The following is a 25,323-nucleotide window of genomic DNA, read 5'->3' as shown; positions in this document are numbered from 1 at the left end:
CATGAATTTAAAATTTATTTAAATTTTGAACAGAAAAACTATCAGTCTGCTTGTCTAATGATCCTTTCAAACTTTAAACTCCACAATATTATGATTTTCTTTTGGTTTTGTCTCCTTCTATCATAGGCTTAAACTTAATTAAGATTAATTTGATTTACTGGACAAACATGACTACTACATTAGGCTGAAAATTCAAACTTTGATTAACTGGCTTCAGGCAAATCCATGGGGACTCTCAAGTCCTTAAACAAGTTAATCATTATGTAAGTACCATGGCTTAAAACTCTGGTCTCTTCAGTGAGAACATGTTAAACTCTTCCCACCCAAAGGGAAACAAATATGTGGGATTCTCCACAAACGTCAACAGAATAATAGCTGGATGTGCAGTGAAAAGGTTCTTCGTCTTGAAAGGCATAAAAGCATCTCCCTGCATAAGAGATGATTCTGTTAACTGGAGCACTGCTTATTCTGTTACATTAAATATTGCCTCAGGACCTCAACCAACCATGAGATGTCAAGGCCACATGCCAATTTGTTAAGTTACTTCAGAAGAATGACACTCAAGCCAGGATTTTTAAGTTCTAAATCTTTCCTTATAGGAAATTAATGTAGATGCAGAATGACTTAGAGAAGCAGCGGCATGAATATAAAGCATTCAGTCTGTGAACATCATCTACTTGAGACTAATGTAGCTGTGCCACTGAGAGACGACACATTCCACCTACAATGTAAGAACAACTAAGTACTTGCCTGTAATAGCTTTAAGTTTTATCGTGTACAATATTCATAAATTAACCAGGCAAATATTTGCTTAGCATCAATGCTGGGCCAGTCACTTCACAAGATCCTGTGATTTACCCTTCTGAAAGCAGAGAGATTAATATACAACAGTCTGTAGAGCAAACAACATTAGAACAAATTCTCTTGGGAAAACTAGGCAGGAAGATACTGTATTTATAGAAATGGGAGTTTAAGTCACTTGGTTCATTTTTTAACCACTCATTATTTCTACCAATACTGGCAATGGTGGGATGGCTGCTGAGGAGACAAAGAAAAAAAAGTTTTGACCACAGCACTGCCAACACACAGCTGGGAATTCAAATACATCCTCCCAGGTCTTGCAGTGAATAGCAATAGCCTGCCAAAGCTTCATTCCCCAAAGGCTACTGAATTACACAAAACTGCCAGAAATGAAGATTGCTTTCAGTGGGCAAAACCAAACATAGTGGGCACAGATGAATTAAAAAAAAGAAATGCTTATTACAGAGCTACAAAAATACTGCAGCAACAGGAAGATGAGAATATTATGTTTAATCACCTGCCTTCCTGAGGGAAGTAAAAGTGTTTTGCTTAGAAGACCTACTCAGAGACATAACAATTCACAGAATTAAAAACATGACATATTTTTCAGTCTGATTCTTTCTAGGTACTTGAAGTACATTTTTGTTTGCACTACAGCCACACAATGTTGATAAAACAAAAGCCTGTCAGCCCTATAAATCATATTTTTAAGTTCCAATGAGACACAATTATGTGTTATTCAGGTTATACACAGATTCTTCTTGACAGTGTGAAAGCTGGCAGTTCTCTAGCCAGGCAAGAAAATAATTTCCTGATTTATCAGTGCTTAGAGAGTTCCTAAAATTCTGACTTCAGCTTGGCATATTGTTTTTCAGAAACCTTCGAATTCTTTGCAATTTGACAGTTTGCGGTATTACTTTCACTGTGAAAATCCCTGCAAAACCAGGGCCAAATATCACATTTCTCTAACACAGACCCATGGAGAACAACCCATCAAAAGCCCAGCTCAACACTTCTCAGTGAAAGCACTTGGGCATGGCAGCCGGTAAAGGAGGTCTCTGCTTAGCTACAAGAAAGAAAGTATTAATATTAAAGAGTCCGTACTTCTTATTTTTCCCCTTTGTAAACTATGACAAACCCCATGTTTTACCCCACTATGTTCCAGGTTAAGCAAGACTGCAAAACAAAGATGAGGTTGGGCAAATGTTTCCTGTTAAATTGTCATGAGGGAAGGGAAATATCTACTGCCTTGCATGATTCTCCTCAATCAGTGTCCCAGGGGTATAAACTGTGCCTGCCCTACCTAACTGAATGCTTATCTGCATTCAAGTCAGGACTCAGACACAAAGCATCAACAACAGAATTCTAATTACAACTATGTAAAATATTACCCTCCTCCCAACTGTCAAAGGTCATTAAAAAAAAAAAAAGAAAAAAAAACCTGTGGACACATACACTATAACTCCCTTTCCACCACCTCCAGGAAAAGCAGAAAGCTGACTATAAGCTTTGGTTTTTTAGATACTTTCTGTTTGTCTCCTCTCCCGGGACATTTTCAAAGAAAATAAATTACCTATGGCTTCCAGTTGGTAACAGAGCTGGTTTGCAAACTCAAGTCAGCATAAGGCCCCAGGTCACCTCCTTAAATTTCTTTGTATCAGTAGCCTTGAGTAAATTCAAATAATTTACTAAAACTGGCTCAAAAATAAGGAAAAAAAACCCAACCCCGACATCAAAATAAAAATAACCCCCAAAATCCGTAGGGGAATGTTCTCCAAGGGCAAAGAGGATCTGGCAGTATTAGTTGAGAATTAGATTCCTCCCTGTGCTTCTGGAAAGAAAAAAAAAGAATCACCTCATGATATCCTGGCACATGGAAACTATGGAACTTTTCTCTTCCCAAGTAAGGAAAACAGTCTCTTACTTGTTACAAAGTCATGGAAACCTCACCATAAGCAGGGTCCAAAGGCAGTCTGGGCTCAAGAAAGCTCCACCTGCTTTTTATTTTTTATCCCGTAGGCACCACAGCCATCACTCAATGTTGCAAATAAACTGATGATGAGAAGTAGGCAACAGGAGGCTACCAGTTGGAACTGAATAAATATGTACATATGTCCCAACACACCTAGCAGAAATCCTACAAAAGTTGAAGGAAGCAAGCTAGTGGGATCTGACAATGGTGAGAAGACTCTTACAAAGACTTTTCAGCATTATCAATTAGTCTGGGTGCATCTTGACTAAATTTGCACATGAAGCACAACTACAACCACCAACAGAGATTGCTGGCTCTCCCAGTCTCTCCTCTCTCTCACTCAAATGTACTCCAGAACACGAGACCCACTGCGGTCTACAAACAGCTCACAGATGGTGCTAAACTCCTCAGCTAAACCATAAAGAAGCCCAAACCCAACACCATAATTCAATCCAGCTGCAAGCTCAGAGAGGCACCCAGCCCATCATCTGTGATCCAGCCTGTGCTGTGCTCCGTTGAGTGCCTGGGGGCACCCACAGGGTTGGCCCACAGCCCTACCACAGAATGAGTGGTAAAATATCACCCAAAATTTAAGGGAACATCTTACACAGAAGAGAAAAAGAGAGCAACCGTCAGATTCTGGCATATGGTAGATGCCTGCATCTTAAAAAACAAGACTCTTTTGATGAGCTTGGCAAAAAAAAGTCAAATATCAAAGAGAAGGGAATTATTCTTACAAGAAAATGTAAAAATATAAATACAATGCCGCCTAACAATTCAAACCCATCAAGATTTCCTCCTTCTCTTTAAGTGCATATGCAGCCCCTTTTACTTCTGTCATCTTAGGAAAGGGGTCATGAAAACAAACTACTTGAAAGGTCCAGACTCCAAGGTACTAACTCCAAAGGTGAGCTCTTACCTCTACAGTGCTTCAGTAGGAACCAATGCCTCAGCTGGGCACAGGACGCCAGCCACCACTCACCAGAGCTTATGACTGTCTTTTTTTAAAGCATGGGGAAGAGAAAGTGATTTTAAGGACCAGAAATCCAGTGGTGCAGATAGTTCCCACGCAGTCCCTGCACCCAGTCTGCTGGGTGTCTACACATCGTGCTCAGCTCCTGCAGTGTCCCCTTCCCACAGCCATTACGCTGATGGACAGTAACAGCTTGGGTCAGCGCTGCCCATCAGCATCCGGGAAGCTCTAGAGCAGCATCTCCAGTCACTCACACAGAGTGAGACAGAAGGCACAGACAAATGGAATGCAGCAGAGGGAAGCAGAGACAGAGTGAGGGATTACTTCTTCTTAGTGCACTAGAGATGATGTTTTATTGGAGTTCACAGACATAACAAATTTCAAGAGGACTACTAGAAAGTTAAATGAAGCATGTACACCTAACACAAATCCTGAATGGGATATACAGTGCCCAGTTACCATAGCAATTTCCTTTCAAGGTCTAGGACAAACCGGATTTCTGGTTTTTGCAGTAATGCTTCACTTTACTGCAAATGCGAGAACAAAATGGACAAGATAACTATTGATATGTTGGTGCCTAAAAAACTAAAACAAAAGCAAACTAAATAAAACTAAATAAAAATATTTCACTTAAGATCATAAAACCACTTTTCTTTTGCAGGAGGTCGACAGAAAATCTTATTCACAACAGATAGGCAAAAGCAAGAACCCAATGAGTTGTGGAAAAAAAATCATCAGGAAGAACAGGGTGGTCCCTATGAGCTGAAAATCTGAATTACAGCACAACTCCATTTGATGGAAGTGCATCCTTTTAAAAGATTATTTACCATAACAGTTTTAAAAATGTGTAAAGCCTAGTGCAGTACCTCAAAGGCTGATCAAGCAAGACCTTTCTTTAATATCAAGTCATTACTTCATAAAGGAAACATTACTTTGAAGAGATCTTTCATTCACTAATTAGCATTAATGCTTTAATAAGAGAATATTTCAGTTTTTAATCTGAGCCAAAGCCAGACAGAAAGTGTTACAGAAATTAATTTTATTATTGGAAGCAGCATTCTCTTCCAAATCAGTGAGCTGCAGACTACTTGCTACAATGAAAACAGCCTTCCTTTATAAGCATTTCTGCAAATGTCCAGCTTGGTTATTTATTCCGTGCCTTTTCGAAATCTTTTTTTTTCCAATGGATTAATCATTTCCCTTTATTCAATGTTCAAGTCTCATGTGAAGGGATTCTATTAACTGTTCGGAAGCATCCTTATTTTACCAATAGATGAAATTGTATATTATTCCTTTAAATATAACTGCAGTACTCAACTGTAGCACCAGCAACAAAGCTGATAAAGTTTGCCTTCCTTGGGGATAAATGGGGAAAAAAAATATCCACCTTCCTCTTATCACAGAGGAAAAAAAAAAAAAAAAAAAAGTTGAAGTTCCGGTAAATTATGACTCACTGAAATTTTTGGGTTTGTTTTTAACTTTTTATTAAAGAAATCTGACATCCTTGTTTTCTTTAGGAATTTTAAGGGTTTCAAAACTTCCTTCTCCTTCCAACCTTATTATCTATCACGAGAAGACAGAGCCTTCAAGCCGTTTCATTGGAGCTTGTAGAACTGAAAGTTTACTTTAAAAAGGCTACTACTTAAGCAGATACAACTCTTAGGTTGTTACAGAGAAATAAATGGGTTTCTGAGAGTTAGTATGGAAGCCACAAATCCATTAGGAAACATCTAATCTGTCCTAAGCATTCCCATCACCCTGAAAGTCACATTGGAACTCTCTATCAGCCATTAGCTTTGGACAAGATCATTGTATTATTGCCGCAATCTGAACTCTATTTATGGAAAAAGACTAAAACAAGATTAATTTACAACTATCATTTACGTTCTATTTACCAACTGACTAGGGAAGCATTTCAGAGTGTACTTTCTCTATGGGTTGCAGAAATGTTAACCAGCGACAGAACTGCACAACAGCACCAGAATAAAGAAACATCTACAACTTGCTGAGAGAAGGGAAAAGGAAAAAAAAAAAAAAGAAAAAAATGAAAATCACACTTTGTCAGGTCAGTTTTACAGTTTCTGAAATGCCAGTTGTTCATTTTAGCACATCACTAGTCTCAAATGGTGAAGGTAGTCTCAACAAATCCTATTACAAGCAAGTTCTGGGATTGTATTCAGGCATGAGAGCGAGAGAAGAGGTAGGGGAAATAATTTCTGTTCTCAGAATATATTTAGGTATAATAAAGTGGAAGAATAATGAAGCAATTAAAATACTTGGCTTCACACACTACCACCTTGTAAGAAGAGCAGCAGCTGTGTTAAGTGCCAAGTCACACAGGGATTCCTCTTGTCTCTTTCTGCTCTCTTGGCTCACATCCCTTTCAGATGAGAAAAGTGACAGTGTGCCAGCGGTGCTCTTGTGTCCTCAGTGCTTCAGGTCCATTAAAGACAGATGAAGAGTCACGGCCTTCACTCTCCAGGTCTGTATTTTTAAGAATCATTTTGCCTCAGTAATCATCTCCAGGTCTGTATTTTTGCATCATAACTTCAGTGCAGCTGTGGACTCTCAAGAGCCATTACAGAGGTTCAGCTTTCAGTCACAGTTTTGCATCTGCCCTCTTAAAAGTCTAGCTTCTCAAAGGCTTATCCTCTCACCCCAAAATGAGTTATTCCCAACTTAGGTTACTTTTGCAAGCAAAATTTAGTGTATTCCACGGTATAATCTTCAGCTAAAATTTGTCTCATTCTATTCAACTTTTATCTTAAAACACAGTATTTTCTTGAAATGTCCAAAAATGCCACAACCTGCTTTTAGCAACCTGTAGGCAAAGCACCCAAAACTTCTTTGAGATGCAACACAGCTTTCACCCCCGTAAGTATCTAAGCTGTCATGACTACCATCACCTCTTCCTCTACTCTTGGGAATCACATTTGAATTTGAACGCTGGTGCGTCATGTTTCATCCCTGTTAGATAAACCAGCATATCCATTTCCAGCACTAATAAGTTTAAAGAGTAGTGACAGTTTCCAGTCATGCAGAAACATAGGGAGACTCAGATGTCATTCTGAAAATGGTAACTGATATGAGAGAGAGCATCACAGTCAAATTGCAAAAATAGAGATCTGTTTTTTCAAATGACTCATTAAAATCCAGGGCAGATCAAAGGGCCTGACAGCAAAAGGATTATTAGGAAAAAACCCCCACCATATTTAATGTGTTAGCTAACATGTTAGAATCCCCAAGAAGATAAAGCAATTTTAGTTTCAAACAAAAGTATTTGCCTTTGTGAGAAAAGAAAACTTTTTATTAATTCAAGATAAAAATCACAGTACTGGATGTGAGCCAGTTTATTCTTTTCAAAAGACTTAGCAGACTGCACTCAAGAGAAGGATCCTAGGGCTTTGCTAAAGAGGGATAAAAGCTACAAATTCTGGTTTCTGAAGTGGCAGCGCTGACATTTCCCACTGCAGACCTCAGCTACCACTATCATAGCCCCACCTGATATCATGGCTAGGGATTCAGTTTTCCAGGGTTGTTGGGACAGTCATTTTGGTCTTCACTGTGTGGTAGCTAGCAATATAGGTCTGCAGCCAGTGGAAAAGATCTGGAGGCTGTAAGAATATATGGAAATAAAACCAGTTTCTTCTGCTCCATTTATAGAGTGGGTGCTATGAAAAACACAGAGCTCTTACGAAAGTTAGTGAGGTACTGCCCTTTTAACTGTCAGCCGTCACAGGGTAAGTCTCAATAGAGAAACAATTGAATGAAAACAAATTGAAGTGCCTCATAGCAAGGGATACTGGAGGCTCTCTCAGCTCTCAACAGCTGCATACTGAAGTTCTTAAAGTGGTGAAATGATGTTCCGTACATTATCACCAGCCCATTCTGCTCCTTCCCCAGTCAACAGCCTCCACTGCTTCACACTGCCAGTACACCTATCTCTACAGTGCCAATACTGACATCATGAGAGTTCTCCATCCTAACAAGCAACTGGAAATCATGATGATCTCAGTGGACAGTAAAAGTTCCTTAATTTTGTTTGAGGTAAAACTGAATAGTAAAACTATGGATGAACTGCCATATTTCACCTGTTAGCTTCATAAATTCTAAATAGGCAAGGTTGCATGCAAGAGATCTCAGATTTTTATAGAATGAACAGCCCCAAATCAAAGATGTGAATCCTCACACTGACTTCACCAGGGTGCAGGAAGCGTCCATAATGCATTATTTGTCACTAAGCACTTGCATCAATCTGAATTTCCACCTCTCACCTGAAACCTACAGCTGAACAGTGTAAAATCGGAATCAACCTATATAAACATCATATTGCAGCACTTTGAGCCTCTCTTCTATATATACAGTATAAAGATGGTAGCATTTCAAGACTTCTTTGTAGTTCACATTCCTGTGACACACCAATGCAATAGAGTAAATCCTGAGAACTGCAGAAGAACATCAAGGAACATTAAAAAGAGACAAGGAAGACCACTAAGCAATTTTAGATCCTCTCTCTCCCTCTCTCTCCCTCTCTCTCTCTTTTTCTCATCTCAAATAAACAGAGGTTTTCTGTCCGTTTATTTGCTTTTGTGTCTGGAGTTAGACATTGTCCAGCAGAGTTTTCATGAAAACATAACGCTTGTTTAAAATAGCACACACTTCAAACAAAAGATGTGTCTCACACTAAGATGAATACACTAAAAAATAACAAGAATGGCAACAAACTCTTTTACATTATTTCCAAATGATCAAAGTTTCTAATAATAAAAGAAGCGCATGAATATGCTTGGAGTTTGTTTTGGTTTTCTGTTGTGGGTGGTTGTTTTCTTAATTTGACATTTTGAGCCAGAGTCTCACAAGCATTTAAATTTAACAACAGGCAGACAGACAAGCTGTCCCATTACTATCAGTGGAACAAATAAGTACTACTTATAGATCAAAATCTTGATCCTGGATCAACCCTCTGCCCAACAGCTGAGGGCAATGATTTCACAAACACTGCTAACAAGCTATATCAGTAAACATTTCCAACTGGGCTGAATACCTTCAAACTGATCAAGGTAGGTCTTGGGCAAATCTCAGTAAGTTTTGGAATGAAAGATTTGTTTTCTACATCCAGTGAAGGGGGAGAAGACTTTTTGATAAGCCACAAATGTTTGAGTACTACTGTACACCAGAGCCTATATTCCACCAGATTCACAGTACATGAACTGTATTATTGTCTGGAACATATCAACTACTGAAGACGTTACCAGATGTGGTTTTCCTAGGCAAGACACTAGATCTAGATGAAAACAAAATACATAGCTGCTGTAAAATAAGAAAGAAACTGAAAAACTACCTCCGCAGAATATGTACACGCATTGTCTTAAAGGCATAAATGAGAGAAAGTAAGAGAGGGTAAAAGCCCTGCATTTTTTTTCTGCCAGAGCAATGATTCAGTGTTTTTCTGGAATCTCTAAAGGGAATATGTGTCCAGAGTGGAGAATGCACATTTAGACCAAGAATTCTAATTACATATGGTTTCTAATCAGTGGGTACGCCACCACCCCTGGAATCCTCAGCATAAGAAGGATATGGAGCTGTTGGAACGGGTCCAGAGGAGGGCTATGAAGATGATCGGAGGGCTGGAGCACCTCCCATACGAAAGCACGCTGAGAGAGTTGGGGTTGTTCAGCCTGGAGAAGAGAAGGCTCTGAGGAGATCTTATAACGACCTTCCAGTACCTGAAGGGGCTACAGGAAAGCTGGAGAGGGGCTATTCATAAAGGCCTGTGGGGATAGGACCGGGGGAATGGGTATAAATTGGAAAGAGGCAGATTTAGACTGGACATTAGGAAGAATTTCTTCACTACGAGAGTGGTGAGACACTGGAACAGGTTGCCAAGGGAAGCTGTGGATGCCCGATCCCTGGAGGTGTTCAAGGCCAGGTTGGACGGGGCCTTGGGCAGTCTGATCTAGTGGGATGTCCCTGCCCATGGCAGGGGGGTTGGAATTAGATGATCTTTAAGGTCCCTTCCAACCCTAACTATTCTATGATGCTATGATCCCAATGTTTACAGAAAAAAAAAAAAAAAAAATCAGTACAACAAAAATGACCCTAACCTCCAGATATGTATAGTTTTTAAGGTCAGTTGATCCCTGAAGGCATATATCTACACAGGGTAAGAACAGGGAATATCGGGAAGTCTCTGTTATTTCATGTGATCGTGCCAACAAGCTGCCTCAGAACATTTCGTCGTTATGGAAGCAAGAGTCCCATGTAGGGGAGTCCTGCAGGGAGAACATAAAAGGCAAGGACATGTGTAAAATTTCCATGCATTTTTCTTTATGTCTTAAAGAAGTCACTGCACTATAGATCCGTGAGGGAGGTTTTAAGAACAAGGAGGACTTGCATCACTTGTGACAGATTTCCACACAGTCTTTGTGGATTCAATTTATGAATTGCCCGAAGGGACATCTGCGGATCTTGTTCAGTAGCAGCCATAAGGGAGACAGGACCATGGAGAAAAACTGTTACTGCTGGTGTTATTGGAAGTACTAACACAGCATGCATCTGGATACCCCAGTTGCTGTACGATACCTTTGCCATTGTCTAGGAGGTAGGAAGGCCCCGAGTCTCTCAAATGTCAAGGTGAACCTATACAAGAACCTCTCCAACACTTCCATGGATTTCTCCCACAGCATAACATAGTCTCTAATTCTTATAAACTGTTCTGCAAGCAAAGGTCTCATACTGCCGTGTAAGCAAAAATTACAATGCAGAGAAGTATGTAGTAGTTCAGGAAGTGGTCTGAGTTTACACAATTTATACAGTGAAGCATGAAGAGAAAGAAGTGTAGGCTCGAGGATCACTTGCTTTTAGCCTATGTGGTTTTGGGGGAAAAGGTCTATATGTAGAGGAAGAATTCTGGATTACATCTGCTATGTGCCAAATACATATTTATATAAAAATACAAACAGAGGGTATCACCATGTACTTGCATTCACACAATTCAAACACAGAACCACTAAAAATTAATTAATGTTCTTAGTGAAAAACGCCAGTGTTTGGCAGAAGCAGGTAGTTTAAATTATTGTGTCTACCTGACACAGAGAGGAAGGACAAGAAATCTTGTTTGATATTCTTCTACAGAAATAGAAGGGCAGAAGCTCTCCTCCTTCGTACTCCGCAGGGGAAGATAGATGATGTCATGATTCCTGATGGCTTTAAACAGGTTTTGTAGATTATCTAACTTAAAAATAGAAATTATGTTTAAATAATAAGATTCTCCTGAACTGAGTGCCTAGTACAAAAGGTTTCCAGTCCCAGGCTAAGATCTGGAGAAGCTATTACTACAAGAATAATTGTAATAAACCAAAGGGAAAATCTTAGGTAGGTATTCTGATATTGAAATTTTATTCCACTGACTCTATCTGCCTGAAAAACAAATGATATGTACTGTCTTCTACATAGTCTGTGTTATCCCTGTGCAGATCTCCAGGAAAGGCTGGATGTTGTGCCCATATACAAGAAGGGTTGCAGAGAGGATCCGGGGAACTACAGGCCTGTCAGTCTCACCTCAGTGCCAGGGAAAGTCATGGAACAGGTAATCTTGAGTGCTATCATGAAGCACACGCAAGAGAACCGGGTGATCAGGCCCAGTCAACATGGGTTTACAAAAGGCAGATCTTGCCAAACTAACCTGATCACCTTCTATGACAAAATCACTCAACTACTGGATGGGGGAAAGGCTGTGGATGTAGTCTTCTTGGACTTCAGTAAAGCCTTTGACACAGTTTCTCACAGCATTCTGCTTCAGAAACTGTCAGCCTCTGGCCTGGACAGGCGCACACTCTCCTGGGTTGAAAACTGGTTGGATGGCCGGGCCCAGAGAGTGGTGGTCAATGGAGTTAACTCCAGCTGGAGGCCAGTCACAAGTGGAGCTCCTCAGGGCTCAGTACTGGGTCCAGCTCTGTTCAATGTCTTTATCAATGACCTGGATGAAGGCATCGAGTGCACCCTTAGCAAGTTTGCAGATGACACTAAGCTGGGAGGAAGTGTCGACCTGCTGGAGGGTAGGGAGGCTCTGCAAAGGGATCTGAACAGGCTGGACTGCTGGGCCGAGACCAATGGGATGAGGTTTAACAAGGCCAAATGCCGGGTCCTGCACTTGGGGCACAACAACCCTATGCAGCGCTACAGACTGGGGGAAGAATGGCTGGAGAGCTGCACGGAAGAGAAGGACCTGGGGGTGCTGGTTGACAGCCGACTGAACATGAGCCAGCAGTGTGCCCAGGTGGCCACGAAGGCCAACGGCATCTTGGCTTGTATCAGAAATGGGGTCACCAGCAGGTCCAGGGAGGTTATTCTCCCTCTGTACTCAGCACTGGTGAGACCGCATCTCGAGTACTGTGTTCAGTTCTGGGCCCCTCACCACAAGAAGGATGTTGAGGCTCTGGAGCGTGTCCAGAGAAGAGCAACAAAGCTGGTGAGGGGGCTGGAGAACAAGTCTTATGAGGAGCGGCTGAGAGAGCTGGGGTTGTTTAGCCTTGAGAAGAGGAGGCTGAGGCTTATTACTCTCTACAACTACCTGAAAGGAGGTTGTGGAGAGGAGGCTTATTACTCTCTACAACTACCTGAAAGGAGGTTGTGGAGAGGAGGGAGCTGGCCTCTTCTCCCAAGTGACAGGGGACAGGACTAGAGGGAATGGCCTGAAGCTCCGTCAGGGGAGGTTCAGGTTGGATATCAGAAAAAAATTCTTCACAGTAAGAGTCATTGGGTACTGGAACAGGCTGCCCAGGGAGGTGGTCGAGTCGCCTTCCCTGGAGGTGTTTAAGGAACGGGTGGATGAAGTACTTAGGGACATGGTTTAGGGAGTGTTAGGAATGGTTGGACTCGATGATCCAATGGGTCCTTTCCAACCTTGTGATTCTGTGATTCTGTGATTCTGTGAAAGCATGTAGACAGAAGATGTGTCTATGGTGCAGGGACCATACTCAGGTTTGGATGCTGAATCCAGTCTATTCATGGCAGCAATAGCTCTGTCGTCAGCCAAGAGGCATGAAGTCCACAGCATCCCATACAACTGTAGTCTGTTTCTGATACTGGGAGAGTACAATTAAAATTGGTTTGGATATGTCTGCAGTGTCTTGACATCTCTGCTGTAAGCACTCCTTTGAATAACTTAATTTAAGGCCTGTTATCATATAATAATTGTCAGAGGTCACGCCATCACAGTTCAGATGAGGACCTGAATTTATTAAGTGACCCAATATACATGTTGCCTTTTTGCTCCCTTTTCAAATACAAGGCCAAACTAAGAAGTACAGGAGAAATGTGTTGTCATCTCCTCAATGGAGTTGCTCCTTGTCAGCTACACCATTATTTAACTTGTCACAAGTACAAGCAAAACAATACAAAACAATACAACACAACACAGCAAACCCTATCCGCTTGTACAAGCTGTCTAGAAGTTTACTGGAAATCATTCAATTTTGTGGGCCAGTGAGTACACAAAAAATAGGAATCAGATTACTTCACTCATATATTTTGACAACAGCAATTTCACTTTATTTATTATGAAAATTCATAAAGCACAATCAAATACAGAGTAGACACTCTTGTAACAATAATTACAGTCTAGTAATGCAAGATCTCATTTAAGCACACCATTAATTCCTTGACAGTTAGGGAACAAGTCAAATACTTTGTGCAAATGAAGGATTAGCAAGGTTTCGACATACAGATTTCCTTGCACTTGAGATGTGCAAGGACCAGACCTTATTAAAACAGCATTTCATATTATACTTTAAAATGACGGCCCCTTAGGCAGATTTTTTTTTTTTTTTACTTCAAAAGACAGCTATTATACTACTATATGTTACAGTCTAGGGTAACAGAAAAAGAAATTCCTATCAAATTGCTGTACTGCTGCGTGCAGATAGTTGCTCTTCCATACTGCCCTCAAGAAAAGTCAGACTTTTATTCAAAATGAGACGTTGCCACTCTACACAATAAAGATTTAATACAACATTATGAATTGTCTTTCTCTTTACTATTAAAAATATTTTGAACAGCTAAAGCAACACGTAAGTCTTGTTTCAAAATCCACCTGTCCTACCAGCCAGCATTTGGGACATCTCCATGTGGGCCTTGGTTACCCTACCTACCTTTGTGTGTTTAAACTGCTTCTGTTTCTACATTAAAGGACTTTGTCATTGTCTAGTTTATGCTTGTTTTTAAATGGGATTCCCTAAAAATAAAAAAAAATTAAAAAGAAGACTGGTGCCTTTTCTTCTTGCTGTTTAATGATGTTTACGTCATCTGAAAATTTGCTTACACATAATCATAAAGGACTGAATCAGTTTGCTGTTTAGCAGCATTTCTAGTTTTGAAGTCCTTGCAGTGGAGATATTAAGTGACGATTAGAAACAGACCACTTCTTCTAGGCAGTTTGACAGCCCGAATTAGAGATCTAGAACCCCCTAAAAATCACCAGACATACCTAATATTAATATTGAAATCACGTAATGACCAATTAAGAATGCTGAAGGAACTCACATAAGGTATTGCATTCTTCCAACTTTTTCCATCTTATCTGAGATGTTGATAACTAAAAGAACATTCAAAGTATCAATATTATCCACCCTCTCCAACATTTCAGCAGCACAACATTCTTCTCATAATGCAACCAAGTAACTCCCTCAGATCTTCAAGAGACGTCAGCAAAGTAATTGTTCCCCCTCAGTGTTCCTTTGTTTTTACTTTTTTTTTTTCCTACCCTATTACTTCAGGCAGAAATGACTTGGAGATATTATCATCAATTTACCAAAACAGAATTCCACTGCATTTATTTCCTTTTAGGTTAAAGTTTTGCAATTAAATTCTATATTAGACCTAACTCTAATGTTTTTCCACTTGGCTAAAACTGAGCAGCCCACTAAGTCTTTAGTTTAACTTTCCCCCTTTTCTCATTTTGCTAACTAGAAGAGAAATGAATCTACCTTCAAGCCTGTTGGAATCAATCCTCTTTTCTCTTTCTCGCAATTTATAAGGCAGAGGCTTAAAAAATGTTCATATCCTCTTTTAACAAGCTGGTTATGTGAGATAAGCACAAGAACATTAATAAAAATAGCTCAGCATTAAGTCACGGATGTTTTACAAAAGTAGACCTGAAAAAACCCCTAAAGGCTAATTGTGATTTATACCACATCTCTTTCCCTATACTACCCATTATCAATCATCTCTAAAAGATCCCTTCTTTTACATGCCACTGTCACAAATGCAACTGATGCCAGCTCATTTCTAACCAGCTGAGACACTGCATAAGCACAGGCCATCCCCCCAGTTAGCCCTGTGACTTGTAAATGCTGCCATACTGCAGAAGAGACTTTATTCTTTCCCAGTTGTTGTTTCAGTTTTTTTCACAAATATTTCATAGCTAGAAGCACAGCTTCTCTCATCTCCACGCTCATGCACATCTACCTCTGTATGGTCTGCACCATCAATTTTACCACCACCCTCAGTCTCCAGCACTCATGAAAACTAACCTACATCTAGAATAACGATAATACAACCACCAGCAGTGAAACTTTTATTACTGCAACTACAATGAAGCAGCTGGTGGTAATAACAGCAATACTTAGCATTTATATGGCACTTTATATCTTCAGAAGGCTGTATAAACATTGGCTAATTAACCCTCACAGAACTCCTAAGAGACAGATACATTTTCTGTTTTATAAATAGGAAAACCGAAGCAAAGGGACAAAACAGACATCTCCAAAATCATGACCTTCAGATAATTTTAAAATAGGGAATGGAAATCTCTATGGACAATAAGAACTTTTAGAGTTATAAAAGTACATCTTAAAATACTCAAAGAATCTGATGGGACGCAAACTGTCATGCACTGTGTATCCACCTCCTCCATAAAGTCAGTAAAAGCTTTTCCCAGGAATATGTAGTTCACTGCTGCCCACTGCTCTAAGATACTCGCCACAAAATGCTGGACTGCATAGACCAGTAGGACCATCTCTTCTGTTAACCCCCGCCAGGAATTTCAAGCCCCTCAGAAGAAGTCAAACAATTGATACACTGCACAAAGTTGTAACTTCAATCAGTCACCACCAAGAATGAGCCTCAACAGCAACCTGCCAATCCTTCAGGGCTGTATCTTGTTCTGTTTATTTAAGAAACATTGGAATACTTCTTTTCTTGCATGTCAGTGTTTGGCTTTAATATAAAAAGTGAGAAAAACTGAAAATTCTATGTAGAAAAGAACAAATGCTGCCATGCATTCAAGGCACTTCTAAGAATATCTCACATTCATATTCAGTAAGACATTGACTGAACTGACTTTTTTGTATGTAGACACCTCACTCATACAGGGAAAACAAATGCCTACACACACTCCAACACCTCCTATTCAGTCTTGAGCTTTAGAACTGCTTGAAGTAAGCTATAAATTATTGTCCAGACAAAATACACAGCGTTAAACCTTTAGAGATGACATTACTTTTAAAATCCTATCTCATAAAGTCTTGACTACCCATGTAATTTGACATATATGCCCCACTGAGATCAATGGATCTGAAATGCATTTCAGAAGACACTAGAATAAAGACAAAAGGGGAAAAAGACTTGGTTTGTGAAAAAGAAAAATCTTTGCCACAAGAAGTTGTGTGAATTTTGTTCTGAGAAACTCGGCACGCAGTACTATGTGCAACTGAAGAGTGAAGTAAAACAAAAAGGGTGGGGAAAACTTAAATAAAAAAAAAATAAAAAAAATAAAACAAAAAACCCAAAAGGCTAAAGTTATATCAAGACTCAAGAGCAGGATGGACCACAAGATGGTGGAGAAGTGGCTTATGCAAGTGGAAAAGGAAGGAAAACAGTAAGACCTCACCTCGGGGCCAGGTTGAACAGGGAGAAGAACAGAGACCAAAGCTGAAGATAAGGCTCAAAATGCAGCAGTGCTTTAGCATGGAAGCAGCCACGAGAAGGGAAACAGTGACAGCAGTGGAGAAGCTGTGTTTGTTTCTCAGCAGTGTCTCTCACCTTTGTGACACATAGGTGATTTACCAAATGGACACTATGGTACAAAGTCCAGATTCCTCACTCTGTCCTGCTCTCTGTACGCGAGATAGTACAAGGGGCTAATTACCAGTAAGCCTGGATTTATTAGCCATAATGATGTTTGCAGCTAGAATGGGAACAGAACAGACTCCACCTTCCTAACTCCCGGCCCTCTGCCCTCACCCCTGGACAATTCTTTATCCCTAAATGCAGGAAGAGAAGGAAAGAGAAGAGATGACACAGTACACTAAGGTTGCAAGAGCATGAGAAGAATTATAAAGCAATAAATAATGCTAGACGTGCAGAAGAGATTAAGTAATTCCACTTTGTGAAAAGACAGCCTGAGATGACAACGAAGTAAGAGAAGAAAAACATGTATTTAAATATCTGACACTCAATCCTGAATATGAAACATATATATTTTTATCTCCAACTGAAGGTAGTATAATGCACTGACTAGCTTCTCAAGACATGTTGTGCAAAGCTAAAAATTGCATTAGAGGCACATCTATAAATGGCTGACTTTCCCATGCCACTTTTAAAATGACATGGAAGATCGTCAGGCTGAATTTTACTACAGCTTGATATCAAAAACTCTTCATGATGTAACTCAATTTCATTGCATAGTTCTTGCTATATCAGTCTCATTGTATTCAGTTACAATGATGAACTCAACACACAAGATGAATGTCTCACTCTTTGTACAAAAGTCTCACATTCACATGCTTTGAGTAATAGAACTACACTTTGAAAATATTTTATGATGTACACTGGGATTTTCATGGGCACTGAACTCTTAAGTTCCCCAGCAGATACATAACTCCCTGAAACACCAAGCATTAAATCCCTTTTAGATTGGAAAAAATAAAACTTTCTCAAGGCTAATTACTCCAAATAATATTTTACACAGGTAACAAAGAGATCTTTGACTTGGGAAATAGAGAAGACACCTCAGATACACTGTGGAAGCAAGCAAAAAGAGCAGCAGCATGGGAAGAAGGAAGAGTACATCAGAACAAAGGGTATAGTCCTCAGCCTTAATAAAAGGACCATTCAGAGGGCTGAATTAACATTAGCCCTCTCAAACACCCCAGAATAAAAGAAAGTGCTCATTAACCAAAGTTCGTGTTTCAAGTGGAAGACAAATGACTAGGAGCATTAAGTGAACAAATCATAGTAATGTCAAATTCTACCTCAAGTTAAAACGTTCATAAAATTGGGATAATCTTGTATCTCACTAGGCATCTGCAAGCATCAAAGAATAAATTGACTTCTTTGATCTCATGCACTTCACATGTTTGTTCGATCAAGTTTTACACAGCTAATTTGGAAGGTATGTTAAATATTGGCTCCCTCTCCTTATGGGTCTGGACCTATACTAAGGAACAGCCAAAAGGTACTGCCAACATCTGACTTTCAGCTCCTTTTTACACTTGAGCCAATTTCTGGAAGGTGAGGGGGAGGAGAAGGGAGTACTGATGGAAGAAGCAGCAAGCCTAGTACCTGCTTTTCTACTTGGTCAAATCTTTAAAAATGCTTTTATGTGCAGGAGCAGAAATCAAAGTAAGACACACAAATCCCCATGAGTCATCCCTTTATTTTCCAGTTATAAACATTCCTGAGCTACAGACATTAATGCAAGAGTTATCAGTGTGAGCCTTAGGTTAAGGCTGAAGCATTCAGGAGCTACAGCAAATTCCAGCCCCCTGCCTCAAGAGCTAGCTATGGCATCTCCACAACTAAGTCAGCAAGTCAGCTGAACACAGCTCCTCTACACTCATGAAGGCCTGGAAGAGTTCAAATGTTCTCTTACTTGCAGTAGTAATCTACAAAATCCAGAAAATCCAGTAGCACTTTGTATTATTAACAGATAAATTCTCTATCTGACATAAAACCAATGTATTCTTGAGAAAAACAAACCAAAACAAAACAAAAACAAGTTACCTGTACGAAGTCTACTTTGTCTATTACTTTGTCTGTTTTAAGTTACTGAACATCCATATCTCTTAGGGTCACTCAATAGATACCACTCTTAAGATGATGAGTTCTTCCTAAATATTCTATTGAAATACTCAAAGATTTCACAATATTACAGGATGATGGGTTCATCGTTTCACAAACCCAGTTTTACAGTAGTGTGTCTTGGTTTTTTTCTCTATAAGTTATAGAGAATATAGTAGTTTCTATGGTTGATCAAAATGCTAATATGAGTGAAGCTTTAAGAACGAAAACAAGTAAGATCGCCTGTCATCAGTAATGAAGATGCCTGTTATGGTCAGAAAACTACACCACAGAAAACCCCACAGAAATGCTTACACAGAGATGTACAAATTCCACAGAAAATACTAACCCTGCACCTCTGAAGCCAGAGACTCCTGCTAAGTTCACCTACACAGAAGCATAAGGCTGCTGAAATCTATTCAGAAAAAGACAAAGGCAACACATGCAAATAAATTAATTTGTAATTGGCTGTTTCCACTTCAGATCTCAATCCTGTGGAGATTCATAGCATGAATTACTTTAATTACCTAGACAATGACATGAGGTAAGGGGAGGGAAGTGTTCAACTAGTAGCATTCAAGGCCCTGAGTTGACTAGTATTTAAAACTTTTACTGACATTGACATTACAGAATAAAATCAAAGGCATCTGTAAGTCATTGTGGGCGCATGGTCACAGTTCAAAATGAAAATAGATCCACAAAAGCTAATGCTAACATTTCCATTTGTAACTGACTCATTTTTTATTCCCTCTGTGTCCATGCTACTAAAAAACAAATAAATAAAAAAAAATACTTCCCCCTCCCAAAACAGATGTGAAGGTTGCTTCTTCCCTCATTTGTGGTCTTTCCAAGAAGGCTGTGACTAACCTTGCCAGGCAACAAGCAGGATTACGTAGCATCTCTGAGTATCAAACACTATTAAAGACCCTCCATGTTACTTTTCTGTTTCAGTGAATGAAGAGCTCTATTTTGTAAACAGGTGTACAAATCCTTTGCTACACACACACCCCAAATACTCTCATTGACTTAGGTGAACCTTTAAACAACTTACACCCTGGCAAAATGTACAATTCAGAAGACAGACAGGTTGGAAACTGAATATTCCTATGTATTAAGGTTCAATCAAGATCTGTACGAAACTGAGAAATTCAGTGTATTGAATGAATAAATCTATGGATGAATTAGAGTCTAACTCTGGAATTGACATAAAATGGCAGCAGTTATAGCTCTCACTGAAAGCAATAATTCTAGTTTCTGGTAATGTGAAGAATTTAATATTGGAAAAAACATGAGAACTAGCACTGAAAACAATAAATTGACCTCTTAGATTTTTTTTTTCAGTGTAAATATTCAGTATAGATTACTGCACTATTAGTTTGGTTACCAATGGTATTTTAGTAACTTACAGGTTTAGTGCATATTGTGCAAGTACAGCCATACATGAGGGGTATCTCAGGCATCATGCTGCCCTCTGTACCACAAAACAAATACTGAGGCTTCAAAATCAGTTCAAAAACATTTAGTCACAAGCTGTTGATTAGTCTCCTTGGGAACCCAACTCAGGCTAGAATGATGAAAACTCTGGATCCCTATGGGAAAAGGGAACATAGAACTAGATGCTGTTAACTGAGAAAGCCAGAAGAAATCCTGGTTTCACAGGAAATGTGAGAAACAAACCTGTCCACACGCAGAACACACACGCACAAGCAAAGCACCTTTCCAAGTCTCTTTGAATGGAGATACTATGATCAGGCCACGCACACCGTATCATAAGCAAGCCAGCTCTGAGGTGTTAAATGTCTTTTCTTTCCGGGCACCAGCCCTGCAGCAGAGGGAGATGTGTTTAAAGGGTTCACAGACCAAAGGGCTTCATTTTTTCTGTCTGGCATGGCTGAAAGCTGCATCTTTAGGTAAATCTACTTTTGACCAGTCATTCACCATCTGAGAAGACAGCATGTTGCAGTAATTGTAATAAGGGATATAAAAGAAGTGTTGGACACTGAAACTAAAGTTAGCAAGCACTTTATTTGTGCAGCCTTCACTGTGTGGACTATGTGTCTTCTGTTATCTCACTGCAGTAGCTGAAGAGAAAAGTTCTTAAGTATTTAATCTGTTTTGACCCTCAGGGTACCAATTATTCAACTTCAGATGTTTAGATTTTAATAAGTTTTCACCCACAGGGATAAAAAATGCAGCAGTTAATGTAAGTGATTCGCCATCTACAGCTAAACTATGGACAGAAAGAAAATCAATTATATTTCACAATTCAGTTGCTGCCAAGTGCAGAACTTGTGTATTTCTTTCGTCTGTACATTTCACAGTAGAAGTAAGCATCTTTAGATCAATCTTGCATTCTGTTTTATTACTATCTATAACCAGGCACAAAATCATTATTAGGTGTTGCTGCTTATGTAGTGTTACCTCCCTCCAATTAAATATAATGGGATGCTCTCGCCTCTTTCAAAATTACACACAATCAAAAACATTCATTCTGAGCTATGAAAAGGTGTAACTCAATACTGCAGCCATTATGAGTTTGCGGCAATATAAGCCAGCTGGACAATCCAAGTCTAAAGCCACTTACATTTCCAGAGCCTCCCCCCATAAAAGCCCGCAGCAGCCCCAACTTGCTCACACGGAGCCTTGAGCACAGTATCTCATTACCTGACAATACCCATACGCTAATAACACTACACTCACTGTGAACTGTGAATCAAGATGAGCTATGCTGCCTCTCCTTTGCACCTTGGAGATCCTGTAAACTCTTTGCAGTCCCCACTGCTGACAGAGAAGAAATGACTGACCCATTTCAAGCCCAGCCTAGGAGAGGACCACTTCTCAGCACGGGTTGCAACATTTCCATGGGTACTCCATGGAAAGGAGACCGTCATAAAATGCTGATTCAGTATTTCCAGTTGCTAACAACAAAAACGGTCATTTTTATGTTATCCCATGTAAGCATTTTTTGTAGCTGACATATAGATATTGCACCATCACAAATGGGAAGAAACAGGGTTTATAGGAAGGGAGGAGGACCATATTTTGATGATGAAGCAGAGGCACAATTAAAATATGATCTACACTGCAAAGAAACATGAGATCCGTCATTTGGTTAATATTTCAGCAGACACAACACAGAGCAATAATACTTTTATCTTCAGTACCTCACTTTAAGTAAATAAAGCAGGCTCCACCAAAGATCATACAGCTACGTGTCTATCACTGGGGGGGTACAAGACCCATGAGTCAAGGCAAAGCACAATTTTTGGATAGGAGGGTTGGTTAACATCCCTAAGGAAAACTTATTTCATCCTTCTTCTACTGCCCACTAATAGCTGGCTTCTAACTAGGATGTAGTGGAAGCTGCAACATCTTGCTTTTCATGGATACAACACCACAGTCCTATTGAGGTTACAAAGGGGGCAGGAGCACCTGAGATCACGCAGAAAAATGCTACAATTCCACCGTGTGTGCAGGTCATGCTCCCTGCACTGCTGCAAAGCGTAAAGGGGTGCAAGTCATGGAGATAAGAGGGGCAGAAAGAGGAGGATCGCCCCGCAAAGTTAGCAGATAAATAGAAAGGGCTGCACATTGGGGCCTTGGGCAGCCTGATCTAGTGGGATGTCCCTGCCCATGGCAGGGCGGTTGGAACTAGATGATCTTTAAGGTCCCTTCCAACCCAAACTATTCTATGATTCTATAACAGCGGAGGAGAAGGACAGCAGGGCAGAGCACCCAAGAAACACAGCACGCAACAGGATTATCCCACCCCAAAGTCACCCTTTGCCACCTCTGGAAAAGCCAGCTTCACCGCCAGGGGAAAAATACCACCACAGGGACAGAAAACCAAGCCACCTGGTAGAAGGTGAGGCAGGAGGAGGAGGGCACCGGCGCGGAGCCGTGGGAGCCCGGCGGGCGAGGTGCGAGCAGGTGTGGCGGCTCGCCTTACCGCAAGGGGCGAGAAAAATACACCTATAGACACAGTGACACGGACAGAGAAGCGTATATGAAAGCCACGGAGGCTGGGAAGGGCTGCGGCGGCAGCGCCATCCCCGGCTGCCGCGGGGGAGCCCCAGCAAGGAGTTTTCCAGCAGCCCCTGCCCGAGCAGAGGGGGGAGACCGCGGGTAACACCCCGCGATTCGCTGTAGTATGAAGCCAGGTGGCTTTTAGGGTCGCCGAACAACAAAAGGGGGTGCTCGGCCACCGCTGTCGATCCCACCCCGGCAGCCCTTTACCTTTTGGGTGCGGGTGCTCCTCCTCCTCCTCCTCCTCCCCGGGCTCCGCTGCGCTGCTCCGGGCGCGGGGCTGTCCGCGCTTCCAACAAAGTGTGGGAAGCGGGGAGGGCTCCGGCCAGCGGGGAGCAGCGGCGGAGAGAAGCAGAGCTCCCTCTGCCGGTCCCGGGAGCCCCACGGAGCTTTGCCGGGGTGGCCTCCCCTTTCCTCCCCTCTCCTGCCGGGGTGGCCTCCCCTCTCCTCCCCTCTCCTCCCCTCCCGCTTTACAAGGCGCTGACAAAACGCAAGGGTGCCGAGAGCGGCTCCCCGGCGCTGGGCTGAGATAAGGGAGTTGTTTAAAGTGATCCTAAGCGTTCGCCAACAAAAATAAATAAAATGAAGGAAAAATATCCCTAAACAAAACCCACCGAGGCTCTAAATCAAAATCCTTCCTCACTGAAGTAGGTGCATCTTGTATCTAAACAACTTTTGGAGTGGATGAGAACAAAAATCTCCCATCTTCACTGAAATCCTGGATGAAATCTCCCAGCTGTTGATACTGTATCCATCTGGCACCACATTCCTGCTGACCCTGACAACTTCTACGTGGCTTTCACTCAGCACAGGGGAACAGTCTCACACACAGATACGGTTGGCGTGATTACAGGTAGCCAAAGTCCTGATGCTGTGCTGTTGCCACAGTCGTGTTTTCTGCAATGAGCCACTTCCACTCCTGAAATGAAGCCGTTCCCTGAGAACCTCAGTTTTCACTGATTTCACTTTCAAATAATCTTTTGTGTCTCTAGAAAAAAAGCTAGAACACACAAATCTTTCCAAGGCATCAGACAGATGAAAAGAACCCCCTCTTCAAACAATAAATAAGAGAGATGATCTGAGTCTTCAGGTTCTGTTCCTGATTTTTTATAGGACTGAACTGCCAATCCTGAAAGACTTACAAACCTGCTTAATTATGTTCCTGAGTCTCCTTCCAGGCTTCACCAAGATTCCCCGTGAAGATCCAAATCAGTTCTAGACCAAACGCATAGTCATTTCCAGAAATGAGCCAGGTTTATCCAAACACAGCAACAGGTCCTGTAGCCTACAAAGTTTCTACAATGCCAGACCCTCTTCAAGAAACTCGCAGAGGAAAAGTATATACAAACTAAGGAAAGAGCAGCTGCTTGCTGAAATTTCCACTCAGTTCCAAGAAATGAGACTTGGCAGGTCCTTGCTTTTTATAACACACCATGACTCATTTGCACAGGCAGGTGATGTCAGAGCCATCACTCCCAGAGTCGTGCCCCTGACGGCTTCTTCAGGAAGGACACAGGTTTTCCAAAACACTTTCTAAAATAAAAAGAAGAAAGTAAGATATGGCTCAGCTACTGTTTACGGTAGTTCAGTTGCTGAATCTCTTCTAAAGTGATGCCAGTCCACGCTTGACCTGGTGTTTTCCAGGAAATCTTCCTGAAATTAAGGTCTGAGCTCTGGAAATTGTGTTATTTTGCCAGGTGCCTGGGCAGGTTCAGAGCTGAAGGTAAAGGGCAGCACATTCAGAGCTGAAGGCAGTGGGCAGCAGGTATGGATGAAGCACACTGCGATGCCCCGTGAAGCACACAGGAGAGAGTAACCCGAGCCTGCAGATCAGGCAGGGAGAGGTGGAGCCTCACTCCAGCATTGCTTGGGAGTTTACCTTAACTCTGTTTCAAAACAAAACAAAACAAAAAAAAAAAAAAAAAAAAAAAAAAAAAAAAAAAAAAAAACCAAAAAAAAAAAAACCAAAAGAAAAAAAACACAAACCAACCCAAGAGAAAAAAAAAGCAGTTCAGACAACTTCCCCTTCCCCTCTGAGCTGGCGAAGGCCTTTGTCATGCCACTTTTTCTAATGGTTCTGTCTCTGCTACTTTTCCTGGTCCAGCAGCTCCTCCACAAAACAAGAAAGTGCAAAAAAAGTGAAATAATGTAGGGGAGGGGACATCAAGTCCATTTTTATGTACCTAAACAAACAATGAAATGTGCAGATGCCATACACTTATTTTGTTAACAGGAAGTTTGTTTCCAACAATTCTTCAAACTTTGAAGCAGGTTATGGAGAGGTCATCTAGGTCATTGATGTGAATAAACACTTACAGGAACACTGACATCTAAACTGACATTTCCAAACTATTTGTGCCGGTCACCATACACATGCTCCCTAGCTAAATAATAGTAATTTATACATGGAATTGCATACCCTGTGAGGAGCAGAAAGGAAGACAATAAATGCTATTAAAGAAAAGATTGGGGACTGCTTCAGCCCTTGGCA

General features: G+C 40.9%; 1 protein-coding gene across 5 annotated transcripts in view; it reads right to left on the bottom strand.

Moving 5' to 3' along the window:
* The window catches only part of EPS8 (epidermal growth factor receptor pathway substrate 8), a 144,222-nt gene extending 119,981 nt beyond the window's left edge, over positions 1 to 24,241 (bottom strand). For 3 of the 5 annotated variants that reach the window (XM_054062534.1, XM_054062575.1, XM_054062582.1), the window contains exon 1: positions 23,043 to 23,202. The gene's annotated coding sequence lies outside the window, so the exon portion shown is untranslated. Of the gene's footprint in view, positions 1 to 23,042; positions 23,203 to 23,978 lie in introns of those variants that run through there. The other 2 variants (XM_054062543.1, XM_054062555.1) reach the window with 2 other exon arrangements.
* Positions 24,242 to 25,323: the final 1,082 nt, after the last annotated feature.

This window comes from Cuculus canorus, chromosome 1, assembly GCF_017976375.1.
Source record: "Cuculus canorus isolate bCucCan1 chromosome 1, bCucCan1.pri, whole genome shotgun sequence".
Taxonomy (NCBI): domain Eukaryota; kingdom Metazoa; phylum Chordata; class Aves; order Cuculiformes; family Cuculidae; genus Cuculus; species Cuculus canorus.
This window is presented reverse-complemented; position numbering and strand designations above follow the sequence as displayed.